The following is an 18,792-nucleotide window of genomic DNA, read 5'->3' on the forward strand; positions in this document are numbered from 1 at the left end:
GATCCCATCCCAGGGATCCCATCCCATCCCAACCAATCCCATCCCACCCCATCCCATCCCATTCCATCCCATCCCATCCCATCCCATCCAATCCCATCCCATGCCATCCCAGGGATCCCATCCCATCCCAGGAATCCCATCCCTTCCCATCCCATCCCATCGCATCCCATGCCATCCTATCCCATCCCTTCCCATCCCATGCAATCTCAGGGATCCCATCCCATCCCAGGGATAACATCCCAGGGATCCCATCCCATCCCAGGGATAACATCCCAGGGATCCCATCCCATCCCTGGGATCCCATCCCATCCCGTCTCATCCCAGGGATCACATCCCATCCCAGGGATCCCATGTCAGAGATCCCATCCCATCTCAAGGTTGCCATCCCGGGGATTCGATCCCATCGCAGCAATCCCATACTATCCCAGGGATCCCATTCCAGGGATCCCATCCCATCCCATCCCAGGAATCCCATCCCATCCCATTCCAGGGATCCCATCCCATGCCAGTGAACACATCCCATCCCAGGGATCCCATCCCATCCCAGGGATCCCATCCCAGGGATCCCATCCCATCCTAGGGATCCCATCCGTTCCCATCCCAGGGATCCCATCCCAACCAATCCCACCCCATCCCATCCCATTCCATCCCATCCCATCCGATCCCATCCCATGCCATCCCAGGGATCCCATCCCATCCCAGGGATCCCATCCCATCCCATCCCATTCCATCCCCGGGATCCCATCCCAGGGATTCCATCCCATCCCAGGGATCCCATCCCATACGAGGGATCACATTCCAGGGATCCCATCGCTAGGATCCCATCTCATCCCTTCCCAGGGATCCCATCCCATCCCAGGGATCCCATCCCAGGGATTCCATCCCATCCCAGGAATCCCATCCCATCCCAGGGATACCATCCCATACGAGGGATCTCATTCCAGGGATCCCATCCCAGGGATCCTATCCCATCCCAGGGATCCCATCCCATCCCAACCCATCCCATCCCATCCCATCCTCTCCCATCCCAGGGATCCTATCCCATCCCAAGTAACCCATCCCATGGATCCCATCCCAGGCATCCCATCCCATCCCAGGGATCCCATCCCATTCCAACCCATCCCAACCCGTTCCAGGGATCCCACCCTATCCCAGGGATTCCATCCCAGGGATCCCAGCCCTTCCCATCCCATCCCATCCGATCCCATCCCAGGGATCCCATCCCATCCCATTCCATCCCATCCCCTCCCCTCCCATCCCATCGATCCCATCCCATCCCAACCCATTCTAGCCCATCCCATCCCATCCCTGGGATCCCAATCCAGGGATCCCATTCCAGGGATCCCATCCCATCCCAGGGATCCCATCCCATCCCAACCCATCCCATCCCATCCCATCCCAGGGATCCCATCCCAGGGAGCCCATCCCATCCCCGGGATCCCATCCCATCCCAACCCATCCCATCCCATCCCATCCCAGGGATCCCATCCCAGGGAGCCCATCCCATCCCCGGGATCCCATCCCAGGGATTCCATCCCATCCCAGGGATCCCATCCCATACGAGGGATCACATTCCAGGGATCCCATCCTTGGGATCCCATCTCGTCCCATCCCATCACATCCCAGGGTTCCCAACCGATCCCAACCCATGCCATCCCATCCAATCCCATCCCATCCCTTTCCATTCCATCCCATCCCATTCCACCCCATCCCATCCCATCCCAGGGATCCCATCCCAGGGTTCCCATCTCATCCCAGGGATCCAATCCCAGCGATCCTATCCCATCCCATCCCATCCCATCCCATCCCATCCCATCCCATCCCATCCCATCCCATCCTATCCCATCCCATCCCATCCCATCCCAACCCATCCCATCCCATCCCATCCCATCCCATCCCATCCCATCCCATCCCATCCCATCACATCCCATCCCATCCCATCCCATCCCATTGTAGCCCATCCCATCCCTTCCCATCCCATCCCATCCCGTCCCATCGCATCCCATCCCAGGGATCCCATACCAGGGATGCCATCCCATCCCATCCCAGGGATGCCATCCCATCCCATCCCATCCCATGAAATCCCATCCCATCCCATTCCATCCCAGGGATGTACTCCTAACCCAGGAATACCCTGCCATCCCAGGGATCCCATCCCATCCCATCCCCGGGATCCCATCCCAGGAATCCCATCCCATCCCAGGGATCCCATCCCAGGGATTCCATCCCATTCCAGGGATCCCATCCCATACGAGGGATCACATTTCAGGGATCCCATCCCAGGGATCCCATCCCATCCCAGGGATCCCATGCCATCCCATCCCAGGGATCCCATCCCATCCCATCCCATCCCCGGGACCCCATCCCAGGGATTCCATCCCAACCCATCCCATCCCCTGGATACCATGCGATCCCAGAGATCCCATCGCAGGGATCCCATCCCATCGCAGGAATGCCATCCCATCCCATCCCATCCCATCCCATCCTAACCCATCCCATCCCATCCCATCCCATCCCATCCCATCCCATCCCATCCCATCCCATCCTAGGGATCCCATACCAGGTATCCCATCCCATCCCATGGATCCCATTCCATACCAGCCCAGGGATCCCATTCCATCCCATCCCATCCCATCGATCCCATCCCATCCCAACCGATTGTAGCCAATCCCATACCATCCCACCCCATCCCATCCAATCCCATCCCATCCCATCCCATCCCATCCCATCCCATCCCATCCCATCCCATCCCAGTGACACCATCCCAGGGATCCCATCCCATGCCATCCCATCACAGGGATCCCATCCCATCACATCCCATCCCATCCCATCCCAGCGATCTCATCCCAGGGATTCCATGCCATCCCAGGTATCCCATCCCAACCAATCCCAACCCAGGGATCCCATCCCATCCCATCTCATCCCATCCCATCCCATCTCATCCCATCCCACGGATCCCATCCCATCCCATCTCATCCCAGGGATCCCATGCCATGGCATCCCATCGCATCCCAGCCCAGGGATCCCATCCCATCCAAACCCATCACATCCCATCCCAGGGATCCCATCCCATCCCATCCCATCCCTTTCCATCCCATCCCATCCCATCCCATACCATCCCATCCCATCCCATCCCATCCCATCCCATCCCATCCCATCCCAGGGATTCCATACCATCCTAGGGATTCCATACCATCCCAGGGATCCCATCCCATCCCAGGGTTCCAATCACATTCCAGCTATCCCATCCCAGGGATTCCATCCCATCCCAGGGAGCCCATCCCATCCCATCCCCGGGATCCCTTCCCAGGGATCCCATCCCAGGGATCCCATCCCAGGGATTCCATCCCATCCCAGGAATCCCATCCCATCCCAGGGATCCCATCCCATACGAGGGATCTCATTCCAGGGATCCCATCCCAGGGATCCCATCCCATCCCAGGGATCCCATCCCATCCCAACCCATCCCATCCCATCCCATCCCATCCCATCCCATCCCATCCCATCCTCTCCCATCCCAGGGATCCTATCCCTTCCCAAGTAACCCATCCCATGGATCCCATCCCAGGGATCCCATCCCATCCCAGGGATCCCATCCCATTCCAACCCATCCCAACCCGTTCCAGGGATCCCATCCTATCCCAGGGATTCCATCCCAGGGATCCCAGCATATCCCATCCCATCCCATCCCATCCGATCCCATCCCAGGGATCCCATCCCATCCGATCCCATCCCAGCGCAGGGATCCCATCCCATCCCATCCCATCCCATCCCATCCAATCCCATCCCATCCCATCCCTGGGATCCCATTCCAGGGATCCCATTCCAGGGATCCCATCCCATCCCAGGGATCCCATCCCATCCCAACCCATCCCATCCCAGGGATTCCATCCCATCCCAGGGATCCCATCTCATCCCATCCCAGGGATCAAGTCCCATCCCATCACATCCCAGGGTTCCCAACCGATCCCAACCCATGCCATCCCATCCAATCCCATCCCATCCCTTTCCATTCCATCCCATCCCATCCCACCCCATCCCATCCCATCCCAGGGATCCCATCCCAGGGTTCCCATCTCATCCCAGGGATCCAATCCCAGCGATCCTATCCCATCCCATCCCATCCCATCCCTTCCCACTGTAGCCCATCCCATCCCTTCCCACCCCATCCCGTCCCATCGCATCCCATCCCAGGGATCCCATACCAGGGATGCCATCCCATCCCATCCCAGGGATGCCATCCCATCCCATCCCATCCCATGAAATCCCATCCCATCCCATTCCATCCCAGGGACGTACTCCTAACCCAGGAATACCCTGCCATCCCAGGGATCCCATCCCATCCCATCCCCGGGATCCCATCCCAGGAATCCCATCCCATCCCAGGGATCCCATCCCAGGGATTCCATCCCATTCCAGGGATCCCATCCCATACGAGGGATCACATTTCAGGGATCCCATCCCAGGGATCCCATCCCATCCCAGGGATCCCATGCCATCCCATCCCAGGGATCCCATCCCATCCCATCCCATCCCCGGGACCCCATCCCAGGGATTCCATCCCAACCCATCCCATCCCCTGGATACCATGCGATCCCAGAGATCCCATCGCAGGGATCCCATCCCATCGCAGGAATGCCATCCCATCCCATCCCATCCCATCCCATCCCATCCTACCCCATCCCATCCCATCCCATCCCATCCCATCCCATCCCATCCCATCCTAGGGATCCCATACCAGGTATCCCATCCCATCCCATGGATCCCATTCCATACCAACCCAGGGATCCCATTCCATCCCATCCCATCCCATCGATCCCATCCCATCCCAACCGATTGTAGCCAATCCCATACCATCCCACCCCATCCCATCCCATCCCATCCCATCCCATCCCATCCCATCCCATCCCAGTGACACCATCCCAGGGATACCATCTCATCCCATCCCATCCCAGGGATCCCGTCCCATCCAAACCTATCCCATCCCATCCCACCCCATCCCATCCCATCCCATCCCATCCCATCCCATCTCATCCCATCCCATCCCATCACATCCCATCCCACGGATACCATCCCATACAATCCCATCCCAGGGATCCCATACCAGGTATCCCATCCCATCCCAGGGATCCCATTCCGTACCATCCCAGGGATCCCATTCCATCCCATTCCATCCCATCCCATCCCAGGGATCCCATCCCATCCCATCCAATCCCATCCGATCCCATCCCAGGTATCCCATCCCAGGGATCCCATCCCATCCCATCCCATCCCATCCCATCCCATCCCATCCCACCCATTCCCATCCCAGGAATCCCATCCCATCACATCCCACGGATCCCATAACATCCCAGGGATCCCATCCCATCCCATCCCATCCCATCCCATCCCATCCCACCCATTCCCATCCCAGGAATCCCATCCCATCACATTCCACGGATCCCATAACATCCCAGGGATCCCATCCCATCCCATCCCATCCCAGGGATCCCATCCCAGGGATCCCATCCCATCCCAGGGATCCCTTCCCATCCCATCCCATCCCATCCCATCCCATTCGAGGGATTCCATCCCATCCCAGTGAACACATCCCATCCCAGGGATCCCATGTCAGAGATCCCATCCCATCTCACGAATGCCATCCCAGGGATTCGATTCCAATGCAGGAATCCCATACTATCCCAGGGATCCCATTCCAGGGATCCCATCCCATCCCATCCCAGGAATCCCATCCCATCCCATCCCATCCCATTCAAGGGATCCCATCCCATCCCAGTGAACACATCCCATCTCAGGGATCCCATCCCATTCCAACCAATCCCATCCCACCCCATCCCATCCCTTCCCATCCCATGCCATCCCAGGGATCCCATCCCATCCCAGGGATCTTATTTCATCCCAGGGATCCCATCCCATCCCTTCCCATCCCATCCCATCCCATCCCATCCCATCCCATCCCATCCCATCCCATCCCATCCCATCCCATTCCAGGGATCCCATCACAGGGATCCCATCCCTGGGATCCCATCTCATCCCATCCCAGGGATCCAATCCCATCCCATCTCATCCCAGGGATCCCATAACATCCCATCCCAGGGTTCCCAACCCATCCCAACCCATGCCATCCCATCCAATCCCATCCCATCCCAGGGATCGCATCCCATCTCAGGGATCCCATTCCATCCCATCCAAGGATACCATCCCATCCCATCCCATCCCATTGTAGCCCATCCCATCCCTTCCCACCCCATCCCATCCCATCCCGTCCCATCACATCCCATCCCAGATATCCCATCCGAGGGATCCCATCCCATCCCATCCCAGGGATCCCATCCGATCCCATCCCATCCAATCCCATCCCATCCCATCCCATCCCATCCCATCTCATCCCGCGGATCCCATGCCATGGCATCCCATCCCATCCCATCCCATCCCAGGGATCCCGTCCCATCCAAACCCATCCCAACCAATCCCATCCCACCCCATCCCATCCCATCCCATCCCATGCCATCCCAGGGATCCCATCCCATCCCAGGGATCCCATCCCATCCCTTTCTATCCCATCCCATCCCTTCCCATCCCATCCCATCCCATCCCATCCCATCCCATCCCATTGTAGCCCATCCCATCCCTTCCCACCCCATCCCATCCCATCCCGTCCCATCACATCCCATCCCAGATATCCCATCCCAGGGATCCCATCCCATCCCAGGGATCCCATCCCATCGCAGGAATGCCATCCCATCCCATCCCATCCCATCCCATCCCATCCCATCCCATCCCATCCTACCCCATCCCATCCCATCCCATCCCATCCCATCCCATCCCATCCCATCCCATCCCATCCCATCCCATCCCATCCTAGGGATCCCATACCAGGTATCCCATCCCATCCCATGGATTCCATTCCATACCAGCCCAGGGATCCCATTCCATCCTATCCCATCCCATCCCATCCCAGGGATCCCGTCCCATCCAAACCCATCCCATCCCATCCCACCCCATCCCATCCCATCCCATCCCATCTCATCCCATCCCATCCCATCACATCCCATCCCACGGATCCCATCCCATACAATCCCATCCCAGGGATCCCATACCAGGTATCCCATCCCATCCCAGGGATCCCATTCCGTACCATCCCAGGGATCCCATTCCATCCCATTCCATCCCATCCCATCCCAGGGATCCCATCCAATCCCATCCCAGGGATCCCATCCAATCCCATCGCATCCCATCCCATCCCAGGGATCCCATCCCATCCCATCCAATCCCATCCGATCCCATCCCAGGTATCCCATCCCAGGGATCCCATCCCATCCCATCCCATCGCATCCCATCCCACCCATTCCCATCCCAGGAATCCCATCCCATCACATCCCACGGATCCCATAACATCCCAGGGATCCCATCCCATCCCATCCAATCCCATCCGATCCCATCACAGGTATCCCATCCCAGGGATCCCATCCCATCCCATCCCATCCCATCCCACCCATTCCCATCCCAGGAATCCCATCCCATCAAATCCCACGGATCCCATAACATCCCAGGGATCCCATCCCATCCCATCCAATCCCATCCCATCCCATCCCAGGGATCCCATCCCAGGGATCCCATCCCAGGGATCCCATCCCATCCCAGGGATCCCTTCCCATCCCATCCCATCCCATCCCATCCCATCCCATCCCATCCCATTCGAGGGATTCCATCCCATCCCAGTGAACACATCCCATCCCAGGGATCCCATGTCAGAGATCCCATCCCATCTCACGAATGCCATCCCAGGGATTCGATTCCAATGCAGGAATCCCATACTATCCCAGGGATCCCATTCCAGGGATCCCATCCCATCCCATCCCAGGAATCCCATCCCATCCCATCCCATCCCATCCCATGCCATCCCAGGGATCCCATCCCATCCCAGGGATCTTATTTCATCCCAGGGATACCATCCCATCCCTTTCCATCCCATCCCATCCCTTCCCATCCCATCCCATCCCATCCCATCCCATCCCATCCCATCCCATCCCATCCCATCCCATCCCATTCCAGGGATCCCATCACAGGGATCCCATCCCTGGGATCCCATCTCATCCCATCCCAGGGATCCAATCCCATCCCATCTCATCCCAGGGATCCCATAACATCCCATCCCAGGGTTCCCAACCCATCCCAACCCATGCCATCCCATCCAATCCCATCCCATCCCAGGGATCGCATCCCATCTCAGGGATCCCATTCCATCCCATCCAAGGATACCATCCCATCCCATCCCATCCCATTGTAGCCCATCCCATCCCTTCCCACCCCATCCCATCCCATCCCGTCCCATCACATCCCATCCCAGATATCCCATCCGAGGGATCCCATCCCATCCCATCCCAGGGATCCCATCCGATCCCATCCCATCCAATCCCATCCCATCCCATCCCATCCCATCCCATCCCATCCCATCCCATCCCATCCCATCTCATCCCGCGGATCCCATGCCATGGCATCCCATCCCATCCCATCCCATCCCAGGGATCCCGTCCCATCCAAACCCATCCCAACCAATCCCATCCCACCCCATCCCATCCCATCCCATCCCATCCCATCCCATCCCATCCCATCCCATGCCATCCCAGGGATCCCATCCCATCCAAGGGATCCCATCCCATCCCTTTCTATCCCATCCCATCCCTTCCCATCCCATCCCATCCCATCCCATCCCATCCCATCCCATCCCATCCCATCCCATCCCATCCCATCCCATCCCATTGTAGCCCATCCCATCCCTTCCCACCCCATCCCATCCCATCCCGTCCCATCACATCCCATCCCAGATATCCCATCCCAGGGATCCCATCCCATCCCAGGGAGCCCATCCCATCCCATCCCATCCCAGGTATCCCTCCCATCCCATCCCATCCAATCCCATCCCCTCCCATCCCATCCCATCCCATCCCATCCCATCCCATCCCATCCCATCCCATCCCAGGGATCCCATCCCAGGGATCCCATCCCATCCCCGGGTCCCCATCCCAGGGATTTTATCCCATCCCAACCCATCCCATCCCATCTATCCCATGCCATCCCCGGTCCCCATCCCCGGGATTCCATCCCATCCCAACTCATCCGATCCCATCGATCCCATCCGATGCCAGAGATCCCATCCCAGGGATCCCATCCCATCGCACGGATCCCATCCCATCCCATCCCGTCCCATCCCATCCTACCCCATCCCATCCCATCCCATTCCATCCCATCCCAGGGATCCCATACCAGGTATCCCATCCCATCCCAGGGATCACATTCCGTACCATCCCAGGGATCCCATTCCATCCCAACCCATTCCATCCCATCCCATCCCATCCGATCCCATCCCAGGGATCCTATCCCATCCCAGGGATCCTATCCAATCCCAGGGATCCCATCCAATCCCTTCCCATCCCATCCAATCCCAGGGATCCCATCCCGTCCCAGGGATAACATCCCAGGGATCCCATCCCATCCCAGGGATAACATCCCAGGGATCCCATCCCATCCCTGGGATCCCATCCCATCCCGTCTCATCCCAGGGATCACATCCCATCCCAGGGATCCCATGTCAGATATCCCATCCCATCTCAAGGATGCCATCCCGGGGATTCGATCCCATCGCAGCAATCCCATACTATCCCAGGGATCCCATTCCAGGGATCCCATCCCATCCCATCCCAGGAATCCCATCCCATCCCATTCCAGGGATCCCGTCCCATGCCAGTGAACACATCCCATCCCAGGGATCCCATCCCATCCCAGGGATCCCATCCCAGGGATCCCATCCCATCCTAGGGATCCCATCCGTTCCCATCCCAGGGATCCCATCCCATCCCCACCAATCCCACCCCATCCCATCCCATTCCATCCCATCCCATCCCATCCGATCCCATCCCATGCCATCCCAGGGATCCCATCCCATCCCTTCCCATCCCATCCCATCCCTTCCAATCCCATCCCATCCCATCCCATCCCATCCCATCCCATCCCATCCCATTCCATCCCCGGGATCCCATCCCAGGGATTCCATCCCATCCCAGGGATCCCATCCCATACGAGGGATCACATTCCAGGGATCCCATCGCTAGGATCCCATCTCATCCCATCCCAGGGATCCAATCCCATCCCATCTCATCCCAGGGATCCCATAAGATTCCATCCAACGGTTCCCAACCCATCCCAACCCATCCCATCCCATGGATCCCATCCAAGGGATCCCATCCCAGGGATCCCATCCCATCCCAGGGATGCCATCCCATCCCATCCCATCCCATCCCAGGGATCCCATCCCGTTCCATCCCATCCCAGGGATCCCATCCCATCCCATCCAATCCCATCGCATCCCATCCCATCCCATCCTATCCCATCCCTTCCCATCCCATCCCATCCCATCCCATCCCAGGGATCCCATCCCATCCCAGGGATAACATCCCACCCCATCCCATCCCATCCCATCCCATCCCAGGGATCCCATCCCATTCCATCCCATCCCATCCCATCCCATCCCAGGGATAACATCCCAGGGATCCCATCCCATCCCTGGGATCCCATCCCATTCCATCCCATCTCATCCCAGGGATCACATCCCATCCCAGGGATCCCATGTCAGAGATCCCATCCCATCTCAAGGATGCCATCCCAGGGATTCGATCCCATCACAGGAATCCCATACTATCCCAGGGATCCCATTCCAGGGATCCCATCCCATCCCATTCCAGGGATCCCATCCCATCCCAGGGATCCCATCCCATTGATGCCATCCCATCCCAGGGATCCCATCCGTTCCCATCCCAGGGATCCCATCCCATCCCAACCAATCCCACCCCATCCCATCCCATTCCATCCCATCCCATCCCATCCGATCCCATCCCATGCCATCCCAGGGATCCCATCCCATCCCAGGGATCCCATCCCATCCCTTCCCATCCCATCCCATCCCTTCCAATCCCATCCCATCCCATCCCATCCCATCCCATCCCATCCCATTCCATCCCCGGGATCCCATCCCAGGGATTCCATCCCATCCCAGGGATCCCATCCCATATGAGGGATCACATTCCAGGGATCCCATGGCTAGGATCCCATCTCATCCCATCCCAGGGATCCAATCCCATCCCATCTCATCCCAGGGATCCCATAAGATCCCATCCAACGGTTCCCAACCCATCCCAACCCATCCCATCCCATGGATCCCATCCGAGGGATCCCATCCCTGGGATCCCATCCCATCCCAGGGATGCCATCCCATCCCATCCCATCCCATCCCATCCCATCCCATCCCATCCCATCCCATTCCAGGGATCCCATCCCATCCCAGTGAACACATCCCATCCCAGGGATCCCATCCCATCCCAGGGATCCCATCCCATCCCATCCAATCCCATCCTAAGCCATCCCAGGGATCCCATCCCAAGGATCCCATCCCATCCCATCCCATCCCATCCCAGGGATCCCATCCGATCCCATCCCAGGGATCCCATCCAATCCCATCGCATCCCATCCCATCCCAGGGATCCCATCCCATCCCATCCAATCCCATCCGATCCCATCCCATCCCACCCATTCCCATCCCAGGTGTCCCATCCCAGGGATCCCATCCCATCCCATCCCATCCCATCCCATCCCACCCATTCCCATCCCAGGAATCCCATCCCATCACATCCCACGGATCCCATAACATCCCAGGGATCCCATCCCATCCCATCCCAGGGATCCCATCCCAGGGATCCCATCTCATCCCAGGGATCCAATCCCAGAAATCCTATCCCAAACCATCCCATCCCGTGGATCCCATCCCATCCCAGGGATCCCATCCCATCCCATCCCATATCATCCCAGGGATCGCATCCCATCCCAACCAATCCCATCCCACCCCATCCCATCCCATTCCATCCCATCCCATCCCATCCCATCCCATCCCATCCGATCCCATCCCATGCCATCCCAGGGATCCCATCCCATCCCGGGGTTCCCGTCCCCTCCCTTCCCATCCCATGCCATCCCTTCCCATCCCATCCCATCCCATCCCATCCCATCCCAGGGATCCCATCCCATCCCATTCCATCCCCGGGATCCCATCGCAGGGATTCCATCCCATCCCAGGGATCCCATCCCATCCCAGGGATAACATCCCAGGGATCCCATCCCATTCCAGGGATCCCATCCCATTCCATCCCATCCCATCTCATCCCAGGGATCACATCCCATCCCAGGGATCCCATGTCAGAGATCCCATCCCATCTCACGGATGCCATCCCAGGGATTCGATTCCAATGCAGGAATCCCATACTATCCCAGGGATCCCATTCCAGGGATCCCATCCCATCCCATCCCAGGAATCCCATCCCATCCCATCCCATCCCATCCCATTCCAGGGATCCCATCCCATCCCAGTGAACACATCCCATCTCAGGGATCCCATGCCATCCCAGGGATCCCATCCCATCCCATCCCAGGGAGCCCATCCGATCCCATCCCAGGGATCCCATCCCATTCCCACCAATCCCATCCTACCCCATCCCATCCCATCCCTTCCCATCCCATGCCATCCCAGGGATCCCATCCCATCCCAGGGATCTTATTTCATCCCAGGGATCCCATCCCATCCCTTTCCATCCCATCCCATCCCTTCCCATCCCATCCCATCCCATCCCATCCCATCCCATCCCATCCCATCCCATCCCATCCCATCCCATCCCAGGGATCACATCACAGGGATCCCATCCCTGGGATCCCATCTCATCCCATCCCAGGGATCCAATCCCATCCCATCTCATCCCAGGGATCCCATAACATCCCATCCCAGGGTTCCCAACCCATCCCAACCCATGCCATCCCATCCAATCCCATCCCATCCCAGGGATCGCATCCCATCTCAGGGATCCCATTCCATCCCATCCAAGGACACCATCCCATCCCATCCCATCCCATCCCATTGTAGACCATCCCATCCCTTCCCACCACATCCCATCCCATCCCGTCCCATCACATCCCATCCCAGATATCCCATCCCATCCCATCCCATCCCAGGGATCCCATCCCATCCCATCCCAGGGATCCCATCCGATCCCATCCCATCCAATCCCATCCCATCCCATCCCATCCCATCTCATCCCACGGATCCCATGCCATGGCATCCCGTCCCATCACATCCCATCCCAGATATCCCATCCCAGGGATCCCATCCCATCCCATCCCAGGGAGCCCATCCCATCCCATCCCAGGTATCCCTCCCATCCCATCCAATCCCATCCCTTCCCATCCCATCCCATCCCACGGATCCCATCCCAGGGATCCCATCCCATCCCCGGGTCCCCATCCCAGGGATTCCATCCCATCCCAACCCATCACATCCCATCGATCCCATCCCATCCCCGGGTCCCCATCCCCGGGATTCCATCCCATCCCAACCCATCCCATCCCATCGATCCCATCCGATCCCAGAGATGCCATCCCAGGGATCCCATCCCATCGCAGGGATCCCATCCCATCCTATCCCGTCCCATCCGATCCTACCCCATCCCATCCCATCCCAGGGATCACATTCCGTACCATCCCAGGGATCCCATTCCATCCCATCCCATTCCATCCCATCCCATCCGATCCCATCCCAGGGATCCTATCCCATCCCAGGGATCCTATCCCATCCCCGGGATCCCATCCCCGGGATCCCATCCCAGCCAAACGCATCCCAATGCAGGGATCCCATCCCAACCCCGGGATCCCATCCCATCCCATCAAGTCCCGTCCCATCCCATCCCATCCCATCCCATCCCATCCCATCCCATCCCATCCCATCCCATCCCATCCCATCCCATCCTATCCCATCCCATCCCATCCCATCCCATCCCATCCCATCCCATGCCATCCCATCCCAGGGATCTGCTCCCATCCCAGGGATCCCATCCCATCCCCGGGATACCTTCCCAGGGATCCCATCCCATCCCAGGGATCCCATCCCAGGGATTCCATCCCATCCCAGGAATCCCATCCCATCCCAGGGATCCCATCCCATACGAGGGATCTCATTCCAGGGATCCTATCCCAGGGATCCCATCCCATCCCAGGGATCCCATCCCATCCCAACCCATCCCATCCCATCCCATCCCAGGGATCCTATCCCATCCCAAGTAACCCATCCCATGGATCCCATCCCAGGCATCCCATCCCATCCCAGTGATCCCATCCCGTTCCAACCCATCCCAACCCGTTCCAGGGATCCCACCCTATCCCAGGGATTCCATCCCAGGGATCCCAGCCCTTCCCATCCCATCCCATCCGATCCCATCCCAGGGATCCCATCCCATCCCATTCCATCCCATCCCCTCCCCTCCCATCCCATCGATCCCATCCCATTCCAACCCATTCTAGCCCATCCCATCCCATTCGATCCCATCCCATCCAATCCCATCCGATCCCATCCCATGTATACCATCCCAGGGATACCATCCCATCCCATCCCAGGGATTCCATACCATCCTAGGGATTCCATACCATCCCAGGGATCCCATCCCATTCCAGGGTTCCAATCACATTCCAGCTATCCCATCCCAGGGATTCCATCCCATCCCAGGGAGCCCATCCCATCCCATCCCCGGGATCCCTTCCCAGGGATCCCATCCCAGGGATCCCATCCCAGGGATTCCATCCCATCCCAGGAATCCCATCCCATCCCAGGGATCCCATCCCATACGAGGGATCTCATTCCAGGGATCCCATCCCAGGGATCCCATCCCATCCCAACCCATCCCATCCCATCCCATCCCATCCCAACCCATCCCATCCCATCTCATCCCATCCCATCCCATCCCATCCCATCCCATCCCATCCCATCCCATCCCATCCTCTCCCATCCCAGGGATCCTATCCCTTCCCAAGTAACCCATCCCATGGATCCCATCCCAGGGATCCCATCCCATCCCAGGGATCCCATCCCATTCCAACCCATCCCAACCCGTTCCAGGGATCCCATCCTATCCCAGGGATTCCATCCCAGGGATCCCAGCATATCCCATCCCATCCCATCCGATCCCATCCCAGGGATCCCATCCCATCCGATCCCATCCCAGCGCAGGGATCCCATCCCATCCCATCCCATCCCATCCAATCCCATCCCATCCCATCCCTGGGATCCCATTCCAGGGATCCCATTCCAGGGATCCCATCCCATCCCAGGGATCCCATCCCATCCCAACCCATCCCATCCCAGGGATTCCATCCCATCCCAGGGATCCCATCCCATACGAGGGATAACATTCGAGGGATCCCATCCCTGGGATCCCATCTCATCCCATCCCAGGGATCAAGTCCCATCCCATCACATCCCAGGGTTCCCAACCGATCCCAACCCATGCCATCCCATCCAATCCCATCCCATCCCTTTCCATTCCATCCCATCCCATCCCACCCCATCCCATCCCATCCCAGGGATCCCATCCCAGGGTTCCCATCTCATCCCAGGGATCCAATCCCAGCGATCCTATCCCATCCCATCCCATCCCATCCCTTCCCACTGTAGCCCATCCCATCCCTTCCCACCCCATCCCATCCCGTCCCATCGCATCCCATCCCAGGGATCCCATACCAGGGATGCCATCCCATCCCATCCCAGGGATGCCATCCCATCCCATCCCATCCCATGAAATCCCATCCCATCCCATTCCATCCCAGGGACGTACTCCTAACCCAGGAATACCCTGCCATCCCAGGGATCCCATCACATCCCATCCCCGGGATCCCATCCCAGGAATCCCATCCCATCCCAGGGATCCCATCCCAGGGATTCCATCCCATTCCAGGGATCCCATCCCATACGAGGGATCACATTTCAGGGATCCCATCCCAGGGATCCCATCCCATCCCAGGGATCCCATGCCATCCCATCCCAGGGATCCCATCCCATCCCATCCCATCCCCGGGACCCCATCCCAGGGATTCCATCCCAACCCATCCCAGGAATCCCATCCCATCCCATTCCAGGGATCCCGTCCCATGCCAGTGAACACATCCCATCCCAGGGATCCCATCCCATCCCAGGGATCCCATCCCAGGGATCCCATCCCATCCTAGGGATCCCATCCGTTCCCATCCCAGGGATCCCATCCCATCCCCACCAATCCCACCCCATCCCATCCCATTCCATCCCATCCCATCCCATCCCATCCCATGCCATCCCAGGGATCCCATCCCATCCCTTCCCATCCCATCCCATCCCTTCCAATCCCATCCCATCCCATCCCATCCCATCCCATCCCATCCCATCCCATCCCATCCCATCCCATCCCATTCCATCCCCGGGATCCCATCCCAGGGATTCCATCCCATCCCAGGGATCCCATCCCATATGAGGGATCACATTCCAGGGATCCCATCGCTAGGATCCCATCTCATCCCATCCCAGGGATCCAATCCCATCCCATCTCATCCCAGGGATCCCATAAGATTCCATCCAACGGTTCCCAACCCATCCCAACCCATCCCATCCCATGGATCCCATCCAAGGGATCCCATCCCAGGGATCCCATCCCATCCCAGGGATGCCATCCCATCCCATCCCATCCCATCCCATCCCATCCCATCCCATCCCATCCCATCCCAGGGATCCCATCCCTTTCCATCCCATCCCAGGGATCCCATCCCATCCCATCCAATCCCATCGCATCCCATCCCATCCCATCCCATCCTATCCCATCCCTTCCCATCCCATCCCATCCCAGGGATCCCATCCCATCCCAGGGAAAACATCCCACCCCATCCCATCCCATCCCAGGGATCCCATCCCATTCCATCCCATCCCATCCCATCCCATCCCAGGGATAACATCCCAGGGATCCCATCCCATCCCTGGGATCCCATCCCATTCCATCCCATCCCATCTCATCCCAGGGATCACATCCCATCCCAGGGATCCCATGTCAGAGATCCCATCCCATCTCAAGGATGCCATCCCAGGGATTCGATCCCATCGCAGCAATCCCATACTATCCCAGGGATCCCATTCCAGGGATCCCATCCCATCCCATCCCAGGAATCCCATCCCATCCCATTCCAGGGATCCCATCCCATCCCAGGGATCCCATCCCATTGATGCCATCCCATCCCAGGGATCCCATCCGTTCCCATCCCAGGGATCCCATCCCATCCCAACCAATCCCACCCCATCCCATCCCATTCCATCCCATCCCATCCCATCCGATCCCATCCCATGCCATCCCAGGGATCCCATCCCATCCCAGGGATCCCATCCCATCCCTTCCCATCCCATCCCATCCCTTCCAATCCCATCCCATCCCATCCCATCCCATCCCATCCCATCCCATCCCATCCCATTCCATCCCCGGGATCCCATCCCAGGGATTCCATCCCATCCCAGGGATCCCATCCCATACGAGGGATAACATTCGAGGGATCCCATCCCTGGGATCCCATCTCATCCCATCCCAGGGATCAAGTCCCATCCCATCACATCCCAGGGTTCCCAACCGATCCCAACCCATGCCATCCCATCCAATCCCATCCCATCCCTTTCCATTCCATCCCATCCCATCCCACCCCATCCCATCCCATCCCAGGGATCCCATCCCAGGGTTCCCATCTCATCCCAGGGATCCAATCCCAGCGATCCTATCCCATCCCATCCCATCCCATCCCTTCCCACTGTAGCCCATCCCATCCCTTCCCACCCCATCCCATCCCGTCCCATCGCATCCCATCCCAGGGATCCCATACCAGGGATGCCATCCCATCCCATCCCAGGGATGCCATCCCATCCCATCCCATCCCATGAAATCCCATCCCATCCCATTCCATCCCAGGGACGTACTCCTAACCGAGGAATACCCTGCCATCCCAGGGATCCCATCCCATCCCATCCCCGGGATCCCATCCCAGGAATCCCATCCCATCCCAGGGATCCCATCCCAGGGATTCCATCCCATTCCAGGGATCCCATCCCATACGAGGGATCACATTTCAGGTATCCCATCCCAGGGATCCCATCCCATCCCAGGGATCCCATGCCATCCCATCCCAGGGATCCCATCCCATCCCATCCCATCCCCGGGACCCCAGCCCAGGGATTCCATCCCAACCCATCCCATCCCCTGGATACCATGCGATCCCAGAGATCCCATCGCAGGGATCCCATCCCATCGCAGGAATGCCATCCCATCCCATCCCATCCCATCCTACCCCATCCCATCCCATCCCATCCCATCCCATCCCATCCCATCCCATCCTAGGGATCCCATACCAGGTATCCCATCCCATCCCATGGATCCCATTCCATACCAGCCCAGGGATCCCATTCCATCCCATCCCATCCCATCGATCCCATCCCATCCCAACCGATTGTAGCCAATCCCATACCATCCCACCCCATCCCATCCAATCCCATCCCATCCCATCCCATCCCATCCCAGTGACACCATCCCAGGGATACCATCCCAACCAATCCCAACCCAGGGATCCCATCCCATCCCATCCCATCTCATCCCATCCCATCCCAGGGATCCCGTCCCATCCAAACCCATCCCATCCCATCCCACCCCATCCCATCCCATCCCATCCCATCCCATCCCATCCCATCCCATCCCATCCCATCCCATCTCATCCCATCCCATCCCATCACATCCCATCCCACGGATCCCATCCCATACAATCCCATCCCAGGGATCCCATACCAGGTATCCCATCCCATCCCAGGGATCCCATTCCGTACCATCCCAGGGATCCCATTCCATCCCATTCCATCCCATCCCATCCCAGGGA

Source organism: Sturnus vulgaris, chromosome W (genome assembly GCF_052056855.1).
Source record: "Sturnus vulgaris isolate bStuVul1 chromosome W, bStuVul1.hap1, whole genome shotgun sequence".
NCBI classification, from domain to species: domain Eukaryota; kingdom Metazoa; phylum Chordata; class Aves; order Passeriformes; family Sturnidae; genus Sturnus; species Sturnus vulgaris.